The 22,698-nt window shown below is 36.9% G+C and overlaps 1 protein-coding gene across 50 annotated transcripts in view; it reads left to right on the forward strand.

The window, feature by feature from the left end:
* The window catches only part of SOX6 (SRY-box transcription factor 6), a 671,664-nt gene that overhangs the window by 559,906 nt on the left and 89,060 nt on the right, over positions 1-22,698 (forward strand). The window lies entirely within an intron of this gene.

Consider the following 22,698-nt stretch of genomic DNA (forward strand, 5'->3'; position numbering starts at 1 on the left):
GCCATGTATTGAAGAGACTATCCTTTCCCCATTGGGTATTCTTGTTACCATTGCTGAAAATCATTTGACTGTACTTTGTGCAGGCTTATCTCTGGGCTCTCTATTCTGCTCCATTGGTCTATATATCCATTGTATGTCAGTATCATTTTTTTTTATTACTATAGCTTTGACATATATTTTGAAATTAGGAGCTTTGTTCTTATTCAGGTTTGTTTTGGATATTTGGAGTATTTTGTGGATGCGTGTGATTTTAGAATATTTTTTTCTTTCTGTAAACAATTTCATTGAGACTTTGTTAGGAATTGCATTGAATCTATAGATAACTTTGAATAATGTGGACATTTTAGCAATTTTAGTTTTTCTAATCCAAAAGTATTTTTAAGTGGTATTTTAATGAAAAGGAATTGAGAAGCTACATACAGTTGGATGGATTCCCATCATAGATGTGCCCCAGTGGAGGAATAAAACTTCTGATCAGTATACCTAGTGCATATTCACTACTGTCCTGCCAATGCTTCCTTTCTGTTTTACTTGTAGAAAAGTTCATATGCTACAGGTATGCATGTTTGTGCAAATCCATATCAAATGAAAATTCAAGGAATATTTATAGTGATTCAAAGTCTCTCCTTACTGACTTGAAACCATCTTGCTTTAATCTGACTGTTCTAGATTATTAGGGTTAGGTTAATAATCACATTTTGGATCTTCCAAGCCTAAATGGCACTATTAATGGATTCTTTTCTCAATTAAATATAAACAAAAAGCACTGAACATCTACTATGTACTAAATATCCACTGTGCCAGTTGCTGTATGGATAGAAAGTCATATACTTTCTTCTTTCTTTCCTCTCATAATTGATGACATCAGTACAGCCATCTTGAGTCATATTGAGAAGAATTAATGTAACATTACTTTTTCTAGCTTTATAAATACCAATTCCTTTATATATATAGTCATTTAATCCTAGTTTGGCTAAGTACTTGCATTGCTTTTTAATAGACAAAAATGGAGGAAAAATAGAGCCAAATTTATTTCCCCAGGCCTCTACTCTCTTGGTCGTTTGGTGAAGCAAAACCTTAAATGAAAAATCTTAATTTCCAGTATACTGCTTAGTTCATTTCTTACTGTGTGTTCCTCTTATAGCACCCTCTATATTACCTATAAACAACCTTTGATGTCAAAATATAAATTAACCTAGACTATGATCCTTGGTACTTTATCAGGAATTTTCCTAATGCTGTTTAGTCTGGAGTAGAATGAACTAAAAATAATAGATGATAGATATGTATACAAATTTTATTGCTTAAAATATATACTTGTGTTGACCATCTCAAAACCTCCAAAGTACAAACATACAGTGCTCATTTGAGGCCAGTTTGAAATAGTTGCTTTTAATCTAGAAAATCAATTTGGGGGATATTTATCAGGTTTTCACTAGTTCACTTATTCACTTGAATTAAATAACTAGTGAAGTATTATTACATCTTTTCTTTTAAAATCCTTATTACTTGAAATTACACCTGTTAGCTTTGAATGACTGACAGTGACATAAATCTTACTGTCTCTTGGAATTGTAGCAAAATATTCCTTAAAAAGGAAGCTTATAAATGATTGTGCTCAGGGAATTTGAAAAAGTTTGTGTGAAAATTAAAACAACAAATTTACTTGTTCAATTATTTAACAATATTTATTTAGTGGCTATAACATTCTAGACCAGAGGTCCTCAACTGGAGGCAATGTTGCCCCCTAGAGTTCAGTTGATAATATCTGGAGACATTTTTGATTGTTATAACTCAGGATGGGTGTGGAGATGCTATTGGCATCTAGTGGATAGAGGCCAGGGATGCTGCTGAATACCCTACAGGACACAGGTCAGCACCCTCAACAAAGACATATCCAGTCCAAACTATCAGTAGTGCTGAGGTTGAGAAAACGTGTGTAAAATGAAGTCCTTGTCTGATGTAGTTTACATGCTAGTTGGGGAAAGAGAAAATAGGGGAAGAATATTTAATAAAGAATTGGGATGCTGGACTGGATGAAGCACAAGCTGGAATCAAGATTGTTGAGAGAAACATCATAAACCTCAGATATGCAGATGATACTACTCTTATGGAAGAAATCAAAGAAGAACTAAAGAGTCTTTTGATGAAAATGAAAGAGGAGAGTGAAAAGTTGGCTTAACACTCAACATTCAGAAAACTAAGATCATGGCATCTGGTCCTATCACTCATAGCAAAAAGATGGGAAAACAATGGAAACAGTGAGAGACTTTATTTTCTTGGGCTCCAAAATCACTCCAGATGGTGACTGCTGCCATGAAATTAAAAGACGCTTGCTCCTTGGAAGAAAAGCTATGACCAACCTAGACAGCATATTAAAAAGCAGAGACATTACTTTGCCAACAAAGGTCCGTCTAGTCAATGCTATGGTTTTTCCAGTAGTATGTATGAATGCGAGAGTTGGACCATAAAGAAAGCTGAGTGCCAAAGAATTAATGCTTTTGAACTGTGGTGTTGGAGAAGACTCTTGAGAGTCCCTTGAACTGCAAGGAGATCCAACCAGTCCATCCTAAAGGAAATCAGTCCTGAATATTCATTGGAAGAACTGATGCTGGAGCTGAAACTCCAATACTTTGGCTACCTGATGTGAAGAACTGACTCATTGAAAAAGTCCCTGATGCTGGGAAAGATTGAGGGCGGGAGGAGAAGGGGATGACAGAGGATGAGATGGTTGGATGGCATTACCAACTTGATGGACATGAGTTTGAGTAAGCTCTGGAAGTTGGTGATGGACAGGGAAGCTTGGCATGCTGCAGTCCATGGGGTCGCAAAGAATCGGACATGACTGAGCGACTGAACTGAACTGAACTGGGATTGCAAATCTTACTCATCTTAACAGAAATATCCCACCTACCTGTCTACCTATCCACCTGGGCCTATATGGACAGATTTAAAAGACTGAGACCAATATGATTTGTCTTAGATCTTCGCCTCACTTGGATCTTCAGAACTAAGACTTTTACTCTAATTAGTCACTTCTGCCTAGAGCAGTCACAGTTCTCCTCAACCTTATTTTTTCAGTTGTTTAAGCACACTATATATTCTGATTTTTGGTAAAGGAATATTCTTTCTGACTATAATAGTATATAAATCTGTCTTTCAGAATGAAGTAAATATGAAATTTGGTGAGGACATGGGAGCTGTTCATTAGTTTTTATAGGATGCTATTTGTTGAGGTCCCACAGGATGAGTGGAATCACTCTTGGCAGAGAACCTGTATTTGATGTGTAGTGTGGATATTATAAAGGAGCTTAACTTTCTAAAAACAAAACTAGACAAAACAGACTCAAGAATAGTATGAATATTATATATGTGTATACATATATACATATATGTGCAGTTATACATAATGCATAGTATTTTATATTTGAATAAGCAATTTATATTCAGACTTTATAATAAATTATACTTTGATATTACCCCCATATTTTAGAAGAAAAAAGTGAGGCTCAGATGGGTTAAGTGACTTGGACCAGATTTCTTACCTATTAAACAAAATAGAGCTATAATGCATTGTTTAAGTGCATTTTGAAATTTATTTCTTGACCAGGATTCTTTGCTTAAAACTCTGCTGTATGTAGGTATGTAGGAAGCACAGTCATTTAGAAGCTTTCCTGCACAACTTATTCTCCTCTTATTATAATATCTAAGTGAATTAAAAGTAATGTAATTAAATTATAAAAGGGAAAAATTCAAAGCCAACATCACATTTTTGGGATCTCAAAGAGTTCAGGTATTTTCCAAATTTGTAGTTAACTGTCCAGAAGAAATTTCAAGCCTACTAGAATTAACAAAGATAACTATCATGAAATATATCTTATTCTATAGCTTTCTTTGGAGGAAAATGCTTATGTTTTTTGCTGAATGCTGAGTTCTGTTCTTTTGAGAGTTTCTAGGCCTGTCTTATAATTTCAAAGTTTTGATGAGTCTCCCGGAGTAGCTGGGGAGTCTGTCCTTGCCCATCCCCCACCTGCGCTGCCCTCTGAGCGTGTTCAGCAGGTTGCATGCCAGCAGATGAAGCAGATGTTTGACCATACTGGAATGGAGCGCCTGCTGCATCAGGAGCTGGGGATTCCTCTTGACATCTGGACGTTGTTGGGTCGGGATGCCAGCCTCAGGGCAGGAGGCTGCGGGAGCTGTGGGGCAGAGAGCACAGAGTCTTTGCTGCTCTTTAAGCGATTAGTGCACTGAAGCAGCAATAATGTTGAATTATCGCTTGGCTGCTTTCTTCTCAGGAATCTTGGGACAATAGAAGAGTCAGTAAGGAGCATTTACAGTAAAGTCATGTTCAGAGAGACAAGACTAATTATAGAGTATTAAAGAGCTTTATTTTAAAATGATGTAATTTACAAATAGTCTTGGACAGTGTATGCAACTTTTTTAGAACCATAAACCCTGTAGTTTTAAAGAGACCTTTCTAATTTCAAATGGCTTGTATAAAACCATTCTTTCAGCAATTTTCTAGTTTTAGAAAGTCAGGTCAAGTTATGCCACTGAAGATACAGCATCGGCTAAAAAGAGAAAGTATACTAATGCCTTTAGCTGCTGGGGAAAAGTTCTCTAGCTTGAGGGGAAGAGAGACTTTAGGTTAGAGATTGACTGAATTATGCACTGGCTTTTCCAGTTTCACTTTATCACACTGAAAACTGGTCTGCATTTGCTACCCAGAACTGAAACCATCTGTTACACCAATTTCCTTTATGATATGTGTTATTTAAGCACAATGGATGTGGAAATGGGTAGTTTAAAATGTATTTTGCGATGAACAGTTGTCACATTATGTTGCTTTTCCTCTTATAATTTTTCATTAGTGAGACCTCTGTGCTCAAGGAAGCCTTCTTATAAACAGATTATGGCCATTTGTATTCACAGTAATATATTGGAGAAGAATGCTGTGTTGCTCTCACTTAACCTCTCATATTCTAAGGGGGTTATATTTAATTAACACTGGTGAGAGGCTGACCTGAGAGGCTGTAGAAAGTGATTGAACTGCGTTTTCCAAGCTCTGCTCTAGTCAGCTGGGAAAGAAAAAAAAAATTAGAAAGTTCTATTTTCTGCAATTCCTTCTAACTAAGCTGTATTTCAACGGGCCATTTAATGCTCAAATGGACAAAGGTATTACTTCAGTCATTGAATTGTATCAAGCTTCTTCTCAGAGGTCCAGTTTAAACACTCTATAGGAAAAGTGGTTTAGCATCACATTCTCAATGGATTATTGCTTGATTTGCTTAAAAATAAAAAAGCAAATCATTTTTTTTAAAGGAAAGAGAAACAATCACTGTCACTAAATGGAGTGGAGCATGTGCCCCAACTAGTCCTCAGTGCACTGAGATTGCCCTCCAGAGTTTAGGAGATCCTTAAACAACATGGAAAAAGACACGCCTCTCTAAAGTGCTCACCTGCTCAGAACATCCTCCTCACATCCTAGGAAGTGTTTGTTCCCAGGCCCAAGGGGTAGTCCCTGAATAATGAATGCATACTTATATCATTGGCTTAGACAGAGTACAGCAGAGTGAGAGCAAGAATGAGGAGTTTGCTGAGACAGCAGAGGCCTAGATCTGACCAATTTGGGTTGAAATCCTCTACTTTCCCACACTTTTCCATCCATTTATCAATGATTTTAATAAAGAGGCATTGCTGAGTTGCAGAATAAAGTAGTCATATATAATCCATCTATATCCAACCATATTATTCCTGATTTTAGATCTATCTATGCCACATTTCCTGACTATGAAACTCTTAACAACAAATACCAATATACCTCACTGTGAAAAAGGAAAATGACATATATCATCAGGCGATGATATATGTTTATGATATATGTTTATTAAGTGCCACTGTGTGTTTGAGCAGCATGCTCACTCTTTATTTAGTAGCTAGCTTGTTCTGTGACATGCTGTCTATACAATAGTAAATGGCTTGGAGGTTTCAAAAAATCAGTTCCATAAGACCTCTTCAGTTAAAAGAATGATATGAACATGAGCTAATGTCCTCTGAAACTCAGTCTCCTCAGCTATGAAATGGGGATAATGATACCTCCCATATTGCCAGGATTAAATGAAGTAACACAAGTCAATCAGCTAGGATAATGTCTACTACATGGAAAATACTCAATAAACACTGTTTCTCTCTGCATCCTTATACTTGTATCTCTCTTATTAATTCATTAATACAACATATTTTTAAAGCATGCACTGTGTACCTTATGTACTCTATTAGGCAAGCAAGCTAAACAAGTTCCTGCCCTCTTATAGCCTGGGGATGAAAGCAATTAAATGAGCAACACTTAACAGTGATACAAACAGGTAAGATATAGCTGATTATTTGGTATGTGTGTATACAAATATACTCATTTATTGGTTGATCAAGCGGGTTGTGTGTAGATTCTTTGAAATCTTTTTGTCCTAATGCCTATGCCTGGTGAGCACACCAGACTGCAAAAAACATGAGGCACAGTGCAGTGCTCTTTTAGCAAGAAACAACTAAGGTATTTTAAACTGGACTTGCCATTGTTCAGAAAAAAAGTGCTACAGTGTTGAAAGAGAAGCTTTCACAAGTAGACAAAGAGATTGAAAAATGGCATTATTTTCAGAGCTAGAAAGGCCTTCAGAGGTCTTGAAGACCAGATCCCAACTCTACTACTGGTTCCATGAGCTTGAGCAAAGTAATCTTTCTATACCCAGATTCTGGGCTTCCCCGGTAGCTCAGATAGTGAAGAGTCTGCCTGCAATGCAGGAGACCTGGGTTCAATCCCTGGGTCAGGAAGATCCTCTGGAGAAGGAAATGGCAACCCACACCAGTATTGTTGCCTAAAAAAATCCCATGGATGGAGAAGCTACAGTCCATGGGGTTACAAAGAGTCGGACATGACTGAGTGACTAACACTTTCATACCAGATTCTATTAAGTGGATTAGGAATGATATCTATCCTCATTGGGCAGTTGTGAGAAATAAATAGGAAAATGTTTGTCAAAAATGCTTTACACACTGTCAAGTGTTCTTTCCTGGTGGCTCAGTGGTAAAGAATCCATCTGTTAGTGCAGGAGATGTGGGTTTGATCCCTGGGTCAGGAAGATCCCCTGGAGAAGGAAATGGCAACCCAACCCAGTATTCTTGCCTGGGAAATCCCATGGACAGAGGAGCCTGGAGGGCTACAGTTCTTAGGGTCACAGAAGAGTTGGACGTGACTTAGCAACTGAACAACAACACACTGTCAAGTATCATGTGAATCTTTTGGTTTTTGCAGAGACTGAGACCTAGAGAGAGAGATTAACCTGGCCAAAGCTACATAGCTTGTAAGTGGCCTGAGTTACAGTGTGTAGAATTGTGAGGCAAGAGTATGAAGAGCTAAATTTTATGACTTCCAAATAAATTTTGGATGAATATCTGAATTTAAAGATATGGCCGAGAGGATAATACAGCTCATGCTTCCACTTGTTCTCAGAGAGGGCAGAGGATGAGATGGTTAGGTAGAATCACTCAATGGACATAAATTTGAACAAACTCTGGGAGATAGTGGAGGACAGAGGAGCCTGGTGGGCTACAGTCCATGGGGTCACAAAAGAGTCAGACATGACTTAGTGACTAAACAACAACAACAATTCTTTAAAAAAACAAAATAAAATATATTAAATATAAGACCCTATAACAGTACAGGTAGTAGTGACAAGGCCAGAATAAAACATATATAAATGTGAACAAGGATTAATTATAATTAATTCACTCATACGTTAATTCCCCATGCATGAATACTAAGTCACTTTCAGTCTTGTCTGATTCTTTGTGACCCTATGGCTATATATAGCCCACCAGGCTTCTCTGTTCATGGGATTCTCCAGGGAAGAATATTGGAGTAGGGTTGCCATTTCCTTCCCCAGGGGATCTTCCCACCCAGGGGTGAAACCCACATCTCTTCTGTCTCCTGCTTGGCAGATGGGTTCTTTACCACTAGCACCACCTGGGAAGCCTATTTCCCACGTGTTTATTAAGTGCCTACTGTGTAGTAAGCACTCTTGTCTATTTGGGGGATATTAAAATGGATAGAACTTGATCCCTGCCCTCAGAGGGCCTACAGTCTGGTAAACAATGTGATAACTGTTAAAGAATATGTGCTTCCAGAATAAAAATGCTACGGGAGGAGAAAGTGTTACGCTCTCCCTGGAGAAGTATTGGCAATCTTTATGGATGAGATGATGTTAAAATGAATCTTGAGAGAAAAGTAGAAATTCACTAGGTTTATGGGAGAGGCATTCAGAGTGGTAGAGATACAGAGGAGAGAAAAAACACTTCAGACAAAAAGCAGTCTGCCGCCGGTGCAGAAGCGCTAGATAGCATGGCACATTCAGAAAACAACAAATGGCCTGGCACAGGCTGAGTGTATGAGAGCAACAGGAGGTGAGGCTGGAAAGGTAAGCAAGGGGTCAGATCACAAAGTGCCTTTTACACCACACTTGGGAATTTGCAATGCATGTGGTAGACATTATTTTATTCACACCGTAAATGGTAAAGTGGTATAAGGTATAGAGAACAACTTTATGATGTGATATTCCTCTATTAATTTGATCTCTAGTTTACATTTCCCATTACACTAGATTTAATAGTTAGGAAACTACATTTGGTAAGATTCATGGTCCCCTTAGTACAATGGTACCCTGTGGCAAGTGTAACTGTACAAATAGTGTAATGATACACGCAGAATAAACAAAACTGTTTAAGATTGAAGCAAAGCCAAGGTCCAACCATTTCCCTGGGATTTGGGGAAATCTTGTAATCTGCAGTTTGTACTAAATCCAGTCATATTTAGCACATTGCTTCTCAGCGAATGGGCCTTGATACTGTATTTCAACCAAATGATGAAGCAAAGAGTAAAATCTATAAAGAAAAGCTATGGTTCTTCTAATTGTTAATGCCTTGCAATTATGCCCCTTTCTGGAATAATAAAATGTTCCTTGGCAGAGGTCAGGATCTCTGCCACTGACTTATTTAACAGATCCTCTTAACATCTGTCCTGCAGACTGTGCACTTTATTAGCAGACAAGAGACCCAACAGACTTAGCCTGCTGTGTCCCTTTTTCACATTCACACAGCTGTGGATTAACTCAGACTTTCCAGAAGAGGACCAACCAGAAGGGATAGTAATGTTATTGGCTGATTCTAAAAAGATGGGGAAAAAAAAGACAGAAACAAATGTTGCCCCTAGTACAATTCAGTGTTTTTAGGGTGACAATTACCAGTCTGTTTTAAAAAGGAATAAAAGCAGCTATTTCACTAAAAAAGGAAAGTCTATTCATATCTGTGTGGGAACCTAATCAGGCTCTTGTTTCCAATGACGATGACTCCACAGTCGCACCAGGTCTGTAACAAGAATGCTTCTTTTGTATGCCGATAATGTGGAAACGATAAAATTTCCTTTAAGAGACATATGTGTTTACATCATGAGATGTGTTATTTGACAAAATGCTTTGTTCTCCTCAAATTTTCCATGCAGAGTTTCATGCTGGGTTGTTTGGCTGGAAATCTTTGATTAACTAGAATTAGTTGCTGAAATAAAATAGACACTTTTGTTTTATGAGTCCTCTCGCTGAGCTGTAAATTATAGTAAAACATATAAGTGACAGAAAGAAGTGCTGATTTGAACCTCTGACCCACGATGGGCACAAAAACATAAGATTATTCCTTCAAAGAGCTGCATAGAGACATAAAGATTCCATGGTCTGCTTGAAATTATGCCCTCTTAACAAAGAAAAGTTGTGATTTTGCATCATGTAACCAGAGTTTTCTAGAGGTGCTACAGTAGGCTTAGAGGAGATATTGAGATTCTGAAAATCCATCTCCCCCCTACAAATGAGGACTTTGAATTCTTAAAGCGTTTTCTCTGTCCAACAATGGACAATGAAAACAAGAACAAAGCAAAGTTCCTGTTCCCTCAATGAATAGTCAAGGGTGGTTTCCCTTTTTTCAGAGAAGTGGTACATTTTATAAATCTTAAGACTTCCTCAAAGTTACATTGGCCCTTAGTGTGAATATTTTAGTTCTATGGAGCAGTCTTTGGAGACTAGCCCAAAGAAATGGGCTGGGAGGAGGAGACCTTTCTAAAGCAGAACAGAAATTCTAGTAGCCTAAACACTCCCCTGTTGTTGAGATTGGTGTCCATTCTGCTCAGGATTTTTGTAGTTGTTGTTAAATAATTGTACAGGATTATTGTTAAACTTTTAGCTAACGTAAGATCTGGTTTGTGTTTTTTCTTGGCTTTATTGTAAGTAAAACCTACCTAACTGTCCTCAGCCAAAACTATTTCTGAAGGATGTGTTAACTACATTGTAGTAATCATTTCACAATGGATTCGTATATCAAATTATCACATGTCCATGTTAAAGTTACACAACTTTATTTACCAATTATACCTCAATAAATCTGGGAGGAAAAAAAAACCTAATTGTTCCCGGTGATGTGTCTCAGTAGTAATTTGTAAATGTACCATATTGTGTCTTTCTTCCTTTCTCCTTCCTATTGTTGGTGTGAGTACCTGAAAGGCATCCTATCTTCTTAATCTTTGTATTCCTAATACTTTTTTTGTTAAATTAAGTAAAAATGCCAAGTATTTTCTGAATAAGGTCTTTGGAGCGACATCTGTTTAAGAGGATATACCAATAGAGATTTAAGAGCTTACAGATTTTGAGTCTTTATGGTGTAGTAGTAGTCTTTATGATGAGCCCCTGTTTTAAGTATTTATGTGCATTAATTCATTTATTCCGTACAATAAATCTTTTAGAGTAAGTGCTATTAGTTTCCCATTTTAAAGATGTGGAAATTTAAGGCACTGAGAGATTACATAACTTTCCCGAGATCGCATAACTAGTAGGTTCTGACTGAAGAGTGTGCACTCTTAATAACTGTATTATCCTGCTCATAGTAACATGTAAACCTTATTTTTCTAAGCTTCTTCAGTCCTTTATATTAACCATTCCTGCTTCATCTGCTGTAATGATTTCTCAAGGTGGATTATTGAGATATGTATCAGTATCATGTCTAGTGACAATAGAGCACATTATATGTTTATGATAGACTATTTAAATAATTTTTACTATGGCTGCTATGTATAAGGTATCATTCCTTTCTGCTAATTAGGGAGTAAGCCATGGGTATTACTGTAGGATACAGATGGCATATTTACATATTGCAAAATATGCTGAAGTTCTCCAATTGGCAATACTAAAAATTTGCAGTTTAAAAATGAAAGTTAGTAGACGTGGCTCTTAAACAGTGTAAAACATTTATTTGAATTTCAAAAATACAGAAGAAAATATAAGACTAAGGGAAGAAGAGGATATTTTGCATTATTTCTTGGCAGTTTACTGGATGACTTAAAAGTGAATTCAAAATGCATCCTTATCTCTCAATATTGATTGCAAATGCACATTTCATGTTATTATTAATATGAGATTTTTCAAAAGTAAGTTTGTACATTTCATCATTGATATGAAATTTTGTTCATTAGCATAATTCTTGTGTTCAATCTTCCAAAATCTCCTGAGATTTTAAAAACCAGCTTAAAAAAAAAAAATAAAAAAATAAAAACCAGCTTAAAAGAGTTTACAGTTTAAAAAAGTAAAATATTTTCATGTAATAAACACATTTATTGCCAACCAGCAATATTTGTTCTATCCATTCATTAAAGGGAAAAAATAGCATTTAGAAAATATTATACCTTCTTTTCATGCATTTTTCCCCAAAAATATATTTTTAACAAGTTAAAAACTTTTTTCATTGCATATTTACCCATATTTGTCTTAATTCTGTGTTGTTTTGGAGGCTTCATTATGGATGAAAATCGAAGGGCATAGAAGCTAGACAGTTGTAGAATATTTTTCAAGCAATAGCATCTGGTTTCTTGGCAGTCATCACAGGCCAAGGCAAGGCAGCAGTGGCGTATCTCCAGATTTTTCTGTGGGTATTGCTGAGGGATTTCCGGGTCTGCCATGTTGCTGTAACAGTTTCCTAGAAACCCAGAGACTCAGAGTGGAATCCAAAGTCGGTCTGATAGTACTCAAGGTCTGCATAGTCTGACCTCCTTGCTATCTTTTTGACGCCTGACCTATTACTCTTTGCCCAGCTCACTCAACTGCAGCCTCACTGGCCTCCTTGCTGTTTCTCAAACCTTCTACACATAAGCACACCCTTGGTCTTAGGACTTTCACCTTTTCTTTGCCTCTGCCTGAAGTGCTTACCCAGATAATGATCTGGTTTGCTTCCTCACTTCTTTCAGGTCTCTACTCAAATGTTTCCTTCTTTTAGTTTTCCTGACCTCCTCTATTTCTTGCACAGCACCTGGCCAGGAGTAGCTACTCATTAAATAAGTTTTGAATGAACTTCACCTTTCAGTTACAAAGAAACAATGCTTTTGAATATTGGGAAATATGAAAAGTATTTTATTGAACTATTTACTTTTATTAAAAAGTATTTTATTAAACTAAAAGTATTTTATTAAATATGCACCTAGATATACCTTTTGAAAATTCCTTGTGACTTAGTTTTGGGGAAATAATGCTTAGATTTCAAACTCAACTTCTGGACTCATTGATGAGTTTTATAGCTTATTGGTAGAGTCAAGATGCGTTTGTTTAAGACTTCTCTGATGAGCTAAGACTTTGTGACTAGAGAGTTAAAGGAGCATTACAAATGCAAGCTGAACCACTTGGAACACATTCAGAGAGCTGGATCTCTCCAGCATTGCCTGCCCATCTCTTGAAAACAGAGGAAAGCAGATTCATTCCCATAATGCCGATTTCCAACTGCTCCTCATTATCACCTCTTCGAATATCTTGCTCTTAAGAACCAAATTACTAATTGTTTCAATGACTGAACTTTTATTTCTGTAAATAAAGCCTTATGTATTTACATATTTTATTTAGCACCCCGACAGAAAAGATACTTGGAAGAAGCAGTGAGAGATTGAGTTTTCTTGCTAAAACTATTGGGGGTGGATTTGTTTGTTTTTAGTATTTGCATTGTGCAACTGTGTTCCATGAGGAAATTGCTCTCCTAAGTGCATTCAAATAGAATTGGTGCTATCAGAGAATGATTTTTTTTTTTCATAGCAGACCACTGGATGCTCTATTATTTGATGGATTCCAAATTTTTTTTTAAAAAAATTCTCGTTGTGTAAGGGTAAAGCCTTTGACCTGAGCCTCTTTTCTATTCTTTTTTCCCTTTTCACGGCTTCTCCTCTCCTTCACACGCAGCATATCCCCCCTGTTTCCCGTCCCATTAACACAATGAGTTATGTCAGAGGAGCAAGCTACTCAGTGCTTGGGAAAATGGGCAAGATGATCTCTAGCCAGGAAAACTCTCTTTTTCAATTCATTTTTCTTTACTTGACATTCTTGAGCCGGCTGCAGGGGATAATGAAATGAATTAAACAGGTCCTGGCTCTTCAGTGGCTCACACTCAATGCTTGTCCCATTTTCCCCTTGGTTTTTTGTGGGAAGACAAATGGCAGAAGTCTCAAAGGGAGTGAAATAGGTCTGCTCTCACCTAGGACAAATTTTGCCCTTTATGTGTATTTGCATAAACTTTAATTTAAAAAACCTGTAGAAACCTTAATATAAGTATAATTAACCTAAATACTGTGGTTACATTTTAAAATGTTACATCTTATGACAAATATTAAAATAAAATTCTACAGCATAAATCATGCTCGGGTGCCCAATGATTACTTTCTAAGTACATGTAGGATGAATTTCTCTTTAAATCTTAGGGAAATGGTGAAGAAACATCCCTTTTCAGTTCAGTTCAGTTCAGTTCAGTCGCTCAGTCGTGTCTGACTCTTTGCGACGCCATGAATTGCAGCACGCCAGGCCTCTCTGTCCATCACCAACCCCCGGAGTCCACCCAAACCCATGTCCATCGAGTCAGTGATGCCATCCAACCATCTCATCCTCTGTCCTCCCCTTCTCCTCCTGCCCCTAATCCTACCCAGCATTAGGGTCTTTTCCAATGAGTCAACTCTTCGCATGAGGTGGCCAAAGTATTGAAGTTTCAGCTTCAACATCAGTCCTTCCAATGAACACCCAGAATTGATCTCCTTTAGGATGGATTGATTGGATCTCCTTGCAGTCTAAGGGACTCTCAAGAGTCTTCTCCAACACCACAGTTCAAAAGCATCAATTCTGCGGCGCTCAGCTTTCTTCACCATCCAACTCTCACATCCATACATGACCACTGGAAAAACCATAGCCTTGACTAGACGGACTTTTGTTGGCAAAGTAATGTGTCTGCTTTTAAATATGCTATCTAAGTTGGCCATAACCTTCCTTCCAAGGAGTAAGTGTCTTTTAATTTCATGGCTGCAATCACTATCCGCAGTGATTTTGGAGCCCCCCAAAATAAAATCTGACACTGTTTCCCCTGTTTCCCCATCTATTTCCCATGAAGTGATGGGACCAGATGCCATGATCTTAGTTTTCTGAATGTTGAGCAAACTAAAATTTCTGATAGAATGTACAAATTCTATTTGCAGTCAGTACCCCAGGAAAACAGAACACAAGGAGAAATGAGTCCTTGTGAACACTGAATGGGAAAATTAAGGAACCTAGGTTCTAGATTTCATTCAGCCCTCAGCTCACCAGTTGGTAAGCTTATGCAAATCACTTTCTTTTCTAGGCTTGCAGTTTCTTCATCTGTAAAGAACAGGGCTTAGATTAAATCATGTATACAATTCTTTCTTCTGTTAACATTGTGTTGCCTGATGTTTCTTTGCAAGAAAATCAGTGCATTACATGATGAATTCACATGCTTATTAGTTCAAGAAGACGGAAGTGAAGAGAAATTACCTCCATCTCTGGGGTTCCTTTTGGAGAAGGTGTGAGGAAAAGTATACCAAGAAAAGGGTGTGGGGAGAAATTATAACAATTTTAAGAAGATAGAGACAAGAAGGTCAAATGAAGGGGTTTTAGTGATTCATATTAACAGAGCATGTATTAATTGTGAGGCATTAAGTTAGGTGCTAGGGACATAAAAACAAATAAGACTCAATGCTTCCCTTAATTAGGGAGCTCAGAATTTGGAGAAAGTACACAGAGATAGGGAATGAGATATAGTGGGAATACAAAGGAAGCAGTGGGCAAGTAAGTCTTTAAGGAGAAAGTGACTTTTGAGTTGAGACTCAAAAGATGAGTAGAATTATGATAAACAGGAGCAGTTAATAGGAAAGGAAAATATGGCAATAAAAAATATACAGGAGGGGCAAGGGGACTGACTTGAAATTAACCCAGTATGTGACTGTGATGAGTGAGAGTAGTAGCTCTTTCCTTGTTGCTCCTCTCACCTCCTGTTCTCACAGCGTTTTCTATGGTGTCAAATATGAGGGGTATAGCTAAACAAGTACCTTCTATGCTGAAAACAAGGACTTCAGTTCTTTCCTTCCATAAAACCACAGCTATATTTCCTGGATCATTTTGTTGACATTGGAGGTTTATGAGAAGTAAAAGTATTTGTGATCTCTTTCAGATTATTTTTAAACTCTCTCCCCCACCCCTCCTTCAGTTTGTAATGACTTATTACTGACACACTTTCTTCCCTGTGCTGAACAAGCACTAAATCAAGCTGCTTAATTACCCCTGTCTCCTTTTCACCTTCTTACAGCCTTACTGCCAAACTTACCCAGCTTTATAGCATTCCTTGGTTGGTAGAATGGTCATCAGCATTGTTTTGAGAGGGTAACAAAATCCAGAATATCCCTGAAGGACTGAGCCAGGCTTGGGACCTAGCGTTAGGCAGCATCAATCACGTAAGTAATGACATTTCCTGAAGAATGCCACCCTACCCAACCTGCTTGTTTCTCCAACATCTCCTTATGACACCTCAAGTAGTGTCTAGTATATGAGAACAGAATCTGAGTTAACCTGGGCTAGAAGCCTGGGATTCTCAGACTTTACGTGGAACCACAGTAAACCAGGTAAATATAAAGGAGAGAGTTGAAGTCTTCAAGTCAGTGCCTATCGAATGTTCTTATAGAATAGCATTTTCTCTTTTCTTCCTTTCTTCATTATCTACCAATAGGCAAGTTGTATTTGAAGGAGAATTTTTTTTTTTTCCTCTCTGGGTTAGATTCCGACAGGCCACTTTAAAATGCCCTTTCTAATTGAAATGACAAAACACAGGAGAATTTACTCCAAAGAGAATCCAGCGTGTGAAGTCGTGTCTGCTTTTTTTTACTGTTGGTTTCCATATACTAGAGCCTACTGGTGCCAATTTAAAGCCCCTGTCAGCTTCCCTTTTTATCAAGTTCTCCTATTTCTACCCATAGTCTGCATAGTTCTTTTTTACTTTATCAGTCTATTAAACATATGTCACTAGGGTATTTCAGGTGTCTTCTATTATGGCTCACAGCTTGGTTGGAGAAGGAAGTTTAGCTAAAAATTGTGCCCCTTACTCCTTCAAAGTGGCTGCTAGTACCGTTAACTCTTCTTTCTCTATTTGAGAACTGTGAAGCACTATTTTAGAAAAAGTAGCTGTGAGACATCTGGAAGATGTCAGAACAGCTCAGAAGAGCAGCGATATCAGAATCTCTTCTTGGAAAATGATTCTTGTCTGGTAGTTAGGAACAGGAAATGGGTTTCATTGTGATTCACTGTATAGCTTATTTTAAATAATTTTAACATGTAATAGCAGAATGCATATGGTCTTTAAAGTGAGACTGACTAAAACAGAAAATAATTCCTATTATACATAACTATTTTGAAGATGAAATAAAATAAGTGTAAAATACCTAGCATAGTACCTGACTGAGATGGTGCTCAATATATGTTTGTTGAATTAACAGATGAATGAATAGGGATGATAACTGAATGACTGGATGAGTGGTGATGTGAAAATCATGCAATTATGAGAATAAAAGTTCTTTCACCTTTGTTTCTATGGTGTTCTCCTTTGGAGATCTTATGTGATTTTATCACAGAAAGCAGGTATAAAAGAATGTGTATTTCACATTATGGTAAGTATCAGATACACTGTGACACCATCCATTATAATTTGACATAAATTTGACTCTTTGGGAGGTGAAGCATGCCTTTCTTCCCAAATACAATAGTGTTGTAAAATGACCCTGATACAATATAATTTCTTAGGTCTTGACGAGACCTAAGGCCATTATGTGTGCTCACAGACACTCAAGAATTTCACTGTGAGGCTGAGTGTGGTTGGTAGGACCTACTGTTTTGTGTTAAATCTAAATGGACTTAGTTATAAAAGTGTCACTAGAATACAAATGTAAAATAGGTTTTTCTTTTAGGCTAGTCTCAGGACACACAACTCCCGAAATACAACTAGAGGTATATATTTGTAGGTTTGTGAGATTGGCATAGGACTTTCTTAATGCAATTTACTTACAAGTTTGGTCAATAAGGTGGTAGTGAAACATAGAAAAGAGTCTTTGTGTCTTGATTCTAGTTCATTGCTCTTTCTAGAGACCTCTCTTTTAGGGGTAGAGTCTGAAACTATTAGTGTGGCCTAATAAGACCCTACCCCTCTTTTGCCTCTTCTCATGCCACTCTGTGCTCCCTCTATAGTCCTGCCTTGTTGGCCTTTTTTAAGTTCCTTGAAAATGTTATTTTCTTTCCTTTTCTTGCCTCAGAGCCACAGTAATTGATGTTTCTTCTTTCTGGAATACTCTTTATCAACTTTTCCACCTGGGTAGTTCTCAAAGCATTTCTTCCTTAGAGAAACTATTTTTATCCTCCAAACTACATTAAATACTTTTGTTAGATAGTCTCTTGACATTCTATAGTTTTCTTTCTCAGCACTTATCCTAACCATCATTCATAGTTACTTCCCAAGGGTTCAATAGTGCTGTTAAAACAGGGACCATTTCTGAGTTGTTTGTTGTTTCACTTCTATTGTTTAGAACAGTGTTTAGGTAATAGTACACATTAAATAAAGATTTGCCATTGAAAAAATACACCAATTCTTGAAAGGTGCTTTCAATGCTTGAAAGGTGCAAAGATTGGTTCATATATCCATTTCTACCTTAAATAATAATGTTGAAATGAGGACTAAAGATTCTTATTCTCCCTCCAGAACTAACCGTATGGTCTTGGACATGCTACTTTTATTCTCTAGACCTTGGCTTCTCAGTACAATGAAGAGGTCAGACTAGACTAAATGGTCTGTTAAGCCCCTTTCAGTTGTAGGTACTAAGTATGACTCTACCAAAATTTAATACTGGCTACTTTATTAAAACTTAACTAATAATAAATGTAGAATTTTTTAGCCATAAAATAGTAAAAGTGTTTCTTAAAGTGCTCCTATGAAATATGAGTGATTTTGCTCTCCAACATAAATCACAGCAGGATCCTCCATGACCCACCTCCCAGAATATTGGAAATAAAAGCAAAAATAAACAAATGGGACCTAATTAAAATTAAAAGCTTTTGCACAACAAAGGAAACTATAAGCCAGGTGAAAAGACAGCATTCAGAATGGGAGAAAATAATAGCAAACGAAGCAACAGACAAACAATTAATCTCAAAAATATACAAGCAACTCTTGCAGCTGAATTCCAGAAAAATAAACGACCCAATCAAAAAATGGGCCAAAGAACTAAACAGACATTTCTCCAAAGAAGACATACAGATGGCTAACAAACACATGAAAAGATGCTCAACATCACTCATTATTAGAGAAATGCAAATCAAAACCACAATGAGGTACCATTTCATACCAGTCAGAATGGCTGCTATCCAAAAGTCTACAAGCAATAAATGCTGGAGAGGGTGTGGAGAAAAGGGAACCCTCTTACACTGTTGGTGGGAATGCAAACTAGTACAGCCACTATGGAGAACAGTGTGGAGATTCCTTAAAAAACTGGGACTAGAACTGCCATATGACCCAGCAATCCTACTGCTGGGCATACACACCGAGGAAACCAGAATTGAAAGAGACGCGTGTACCCCAATGTTCATCACAGCACTGTTTACAATAGCCAGGACATGGAAGCAACCTAGATGTCCATCAGCAGACGAATGGATAAGGAAGCTGTGGTACATATACACAATGGAATATTACTCAGCCATTAAAAAAAAATACATTTGAATCAGTTCTATTGAGATGGATGAAACTGGAGCCCATTATACAGAGTGAAGTAAGCCAGAAAGAAAAACACCAATACAGTATACTAACGCATATATATGGAATTTGAAAGATGGTAATGATAACCCTATATGCGAGACAGAATAAGAGACACAGATGCATAGAACAGTCTTATGGACTCTGAGGGAGAAGGTGAGGGTGGGACGTTCTGGGAGAATAGCACTGAAACATGTATATTATCATATGTGAAAGAGAACACCATTCCAGGTTCGATGCATGAGACAAATGCTCAGGACTGGAGCAATGGGATGACCCAGAGGGATGGGATAGGGAGGGAGGTGGGAGGGGGGTCCAGGAAGGGGAACACATGTAAACCCATGGCTGATTCATGTCAATGTATGGCAAAAACTACTACAATATTGTAAAGTAATTAGCCCCCAACTAAAATAAATAAATTTATTTAAAAAAAAAAAAAAGAAATATGAGTGATTTTGTAATTTTGAAAAATATTTATCTAGGCTCACTTTTACATGTATGTACTCTATGTCTTTTATATATTTTGGATAAAGAGACAATTCAGTATCCTAAATGACCACTGAACATTTTTGCAAAATAGAAATGGAAAGACCTATATTTACAAAAACAGTCTTCATCAAAGTTTACAGGACATTGACTAAGCCTAATGTAAGCTTTACTACATTGTTGATTTTTTTAAAACCTCAATGTTGTTTGGAAATGAATGTTCATTATCATCATCATTATAACTATGAACAATGATCTGATAATCTTACATGAAATGATATTTTTGTAAACTATTATGTAGTAGTTAGAGTTTAACCTATTTTCCTTCCTAAACCATTAGTTTTCAAAGGAGTTTTCTAACTTAAAGCTATTTATTTAAATAACTAATATTTTACATTCTTTCAGAAAAAGATGCAGTAACATTTAGGGAAAATTTACATTTATACATAATTAGGCTAAGAAGAAAAAATTAGTACTACAATTTGTGTTACAAAAGTGTAAGGTGGGTTAGTGAAGCCAGTAGTTATTCAGGACCTATCTAGTCAACATTCTAAAGATGACTGCAAGAAAATAGTTGCTTAAAATAGTATAATTTAATTTGGACTGAATTTGTTTTCCTTTTATATCTTAAAACTCATTGCCATAAAATTATTCATTACATTTACAATCAATGTAATCATATACCACTGCTGTTGGCTTATCTATAGAGAGAATATCTTTCCTCCCTAACATCCAGTGATTTTATTTAGGACATTAATTCAGAAAATATTGATTATCTCTTATTTGCAAGGCACTATTCTTGATACCAGGCATTCAAAAGTAATTAGGTTGATCATGACTTCAATAAGCTTATAGTTTATCAAACATGATAAGACATGTGTATTAGCTATGTTGTTTAGTCACTAAAGTCATGCCAATTCTTTTGCAACCCTATGGACTGTAGCCCACCAGGCTCCTCTGTCCATGGGATTTCCCAGGCAAGAATTAGTGGAATGGGTTGCCATTTCCTTCTCCAAGTGATCTTCCCAATCCAGGGATCAAACCCGCTTCTCCTGCATTGGCAGGTGAGTTCTTTACCACTGAGCCACCAGGGAAACCAGTGCATATCTATACACAAGGTTTTAAAAAAGTGATAAGCATGGCAGGAAAGGAACAAATCAAATGCTAAGGATCTTCCAGAGCCATAAGCTTGTTCCAAGACTTTGAAGCCTCCTCGGCTCCTAATGAAAGTGAAAGTCACTCAGTCCTGTCCGACTCTTTGCAACTGTATGGACTAGTTCTCCAGGCCAGAATCCTGGAGTGGGTAGCTTTTTCCCTTCTCCAGCGGATCTTCCCTTCTCCAGCCCGGGTGTCCCTGATAGCTCAGTTGGCAAAGAATCCGCCTGCAATGTGGGAAACCTGGGTTCGATCCTTGGGTTGGGAAGATCCCCTGGAGAAGAGAAAGGCTACCCACTCCAGTATTCTAGCCTAGAGAATTCCATGGACTGTATAGTCCATAGGGTCACAAAGAGTCAGACATGACTGAACTACTTTCACAGCTCCTAATACAAAGCCTGACATATAGAATATATTCAATTAATGTTGGCTTAGAAGGTGAGCTATTTGTGAAATTAATTTGTAAACCTATGCCTGTTCAATGAATGGCATTCTTTTATCCAAGTCAGATCTAAAGTCCTCAATCTGAAAAGCTCTATACTTATATCTAAAATATTTTGTTAGAATGTGAAAATATTTATTTTCATGAGCACTTTCTATCTTTACAATGAACTTTAATTTCTGATTTCTATTGCCAGGCTCATTCTACTAAATCTTATCTAATATTTTACTGTCCAGTTTACCCAGCCTGTAAGTTTTATAGACTATGGCTATACTTCTTCCTGCGTCTAATGTATCAGTAACCACAACACCCAAGGAACTCCAAGAAATCACAATTCTTAAGGCATCTTGTCTTTCTTGAGTACAATCCTAAGAAAGAAATATAAAATAAATGATTGTCAAAACTTTAGAGGAAGCAATTAACACTACTCTATTTGTAAAAAGCAACTATAATGTTCAATTATTTTGAAGGATTTCTGAATTTAATCAATTAAAAAAAAAAAGATTTGTATCCAATGATTTGTTTTTCAGCTTTTCTTCACTGGTTGAAGTTCCCTGAAGGACTCGAGATTGAGTAAAATTGGCTTTCTTCTGATCTTGTGAATCAGGAGCTAAAATGAAGACATAAATGATTTCTAAGGACTCTTGCCTGTCTAAGATTTCCTGACTCTTTAATACTCAATAGTAAGGCATATTGGTGTTGATACCAGCCACCATTTATCATGATATAGTCATTACTTTTCCAACTCTCAACCATCTCTACTCCATTCGGTATAGAATGTTTCCTCACTGGCTTAGCACCAACTCCATCCCGCCCCTACCCCTGCCGCTTTTGAAGACACCTGGCTGAATTTTAAAAGAAAAGAGTATAACAGAGTAAAAAGGAAACAAGACAGTCCTTTTTCTCCCTGAAGTTCTAGCAGTTTGACTGGCTGGCTATTACTTGTGAATTTTTCTTGCCACTGAGTCATTGCACATACAGAATTATGAAACTTTAATTTCTTTAGAGGCTTGTTATATTAGAGAAATTGTTCCAAAGAAAGCAACAATCATGACATAAGCACATCTGGCTCTTGCAAATTATTCTTTATTAAGCTTTCATTTAATTACATGTGCTGAAAGGTCTGTTTTTGATTACTGTAATTTTTTTTATTTGTCCATCTGAATGATAGTAATGCTGGAAATTACATACAAACCACCTGTTTTTTTCTCCTCTACTAATATGGCAAAGTTTGAGCTGTTTTCTCTGTGGTTGATGAACTAGGAAGCTTTCTATTTATTATGATAAAAATATGACTATCAAGGTAATGGCTTAATCTTGATAATAAGAAGAAAAGAAAATATTTGAATGGCGTTTTCAAGCATGAAATTGTGTTAAAATTGAGGTATCTGAATTCTGGTTAACCATAGCAGATTAACACATTTATTTATCAC

The sequence above is a fragment of the Giraffa tippelskirchi genome, chromosome 11 (assembly GCF_054371585.1).
Source record: "Giraffa tippelskirchi isolate mGirTip1 chromosome 11, T2T-mGirTip1v1.2.pri, whole genome shotgun sequence".
NCBI classification, from domain to species: domain Eukaryota; kingdom Metazoa; phylum Chordata; class Mammalia; order Artiodactyla; family Giraffidae; genus Giraffa; species Giraffa tippelskirchi.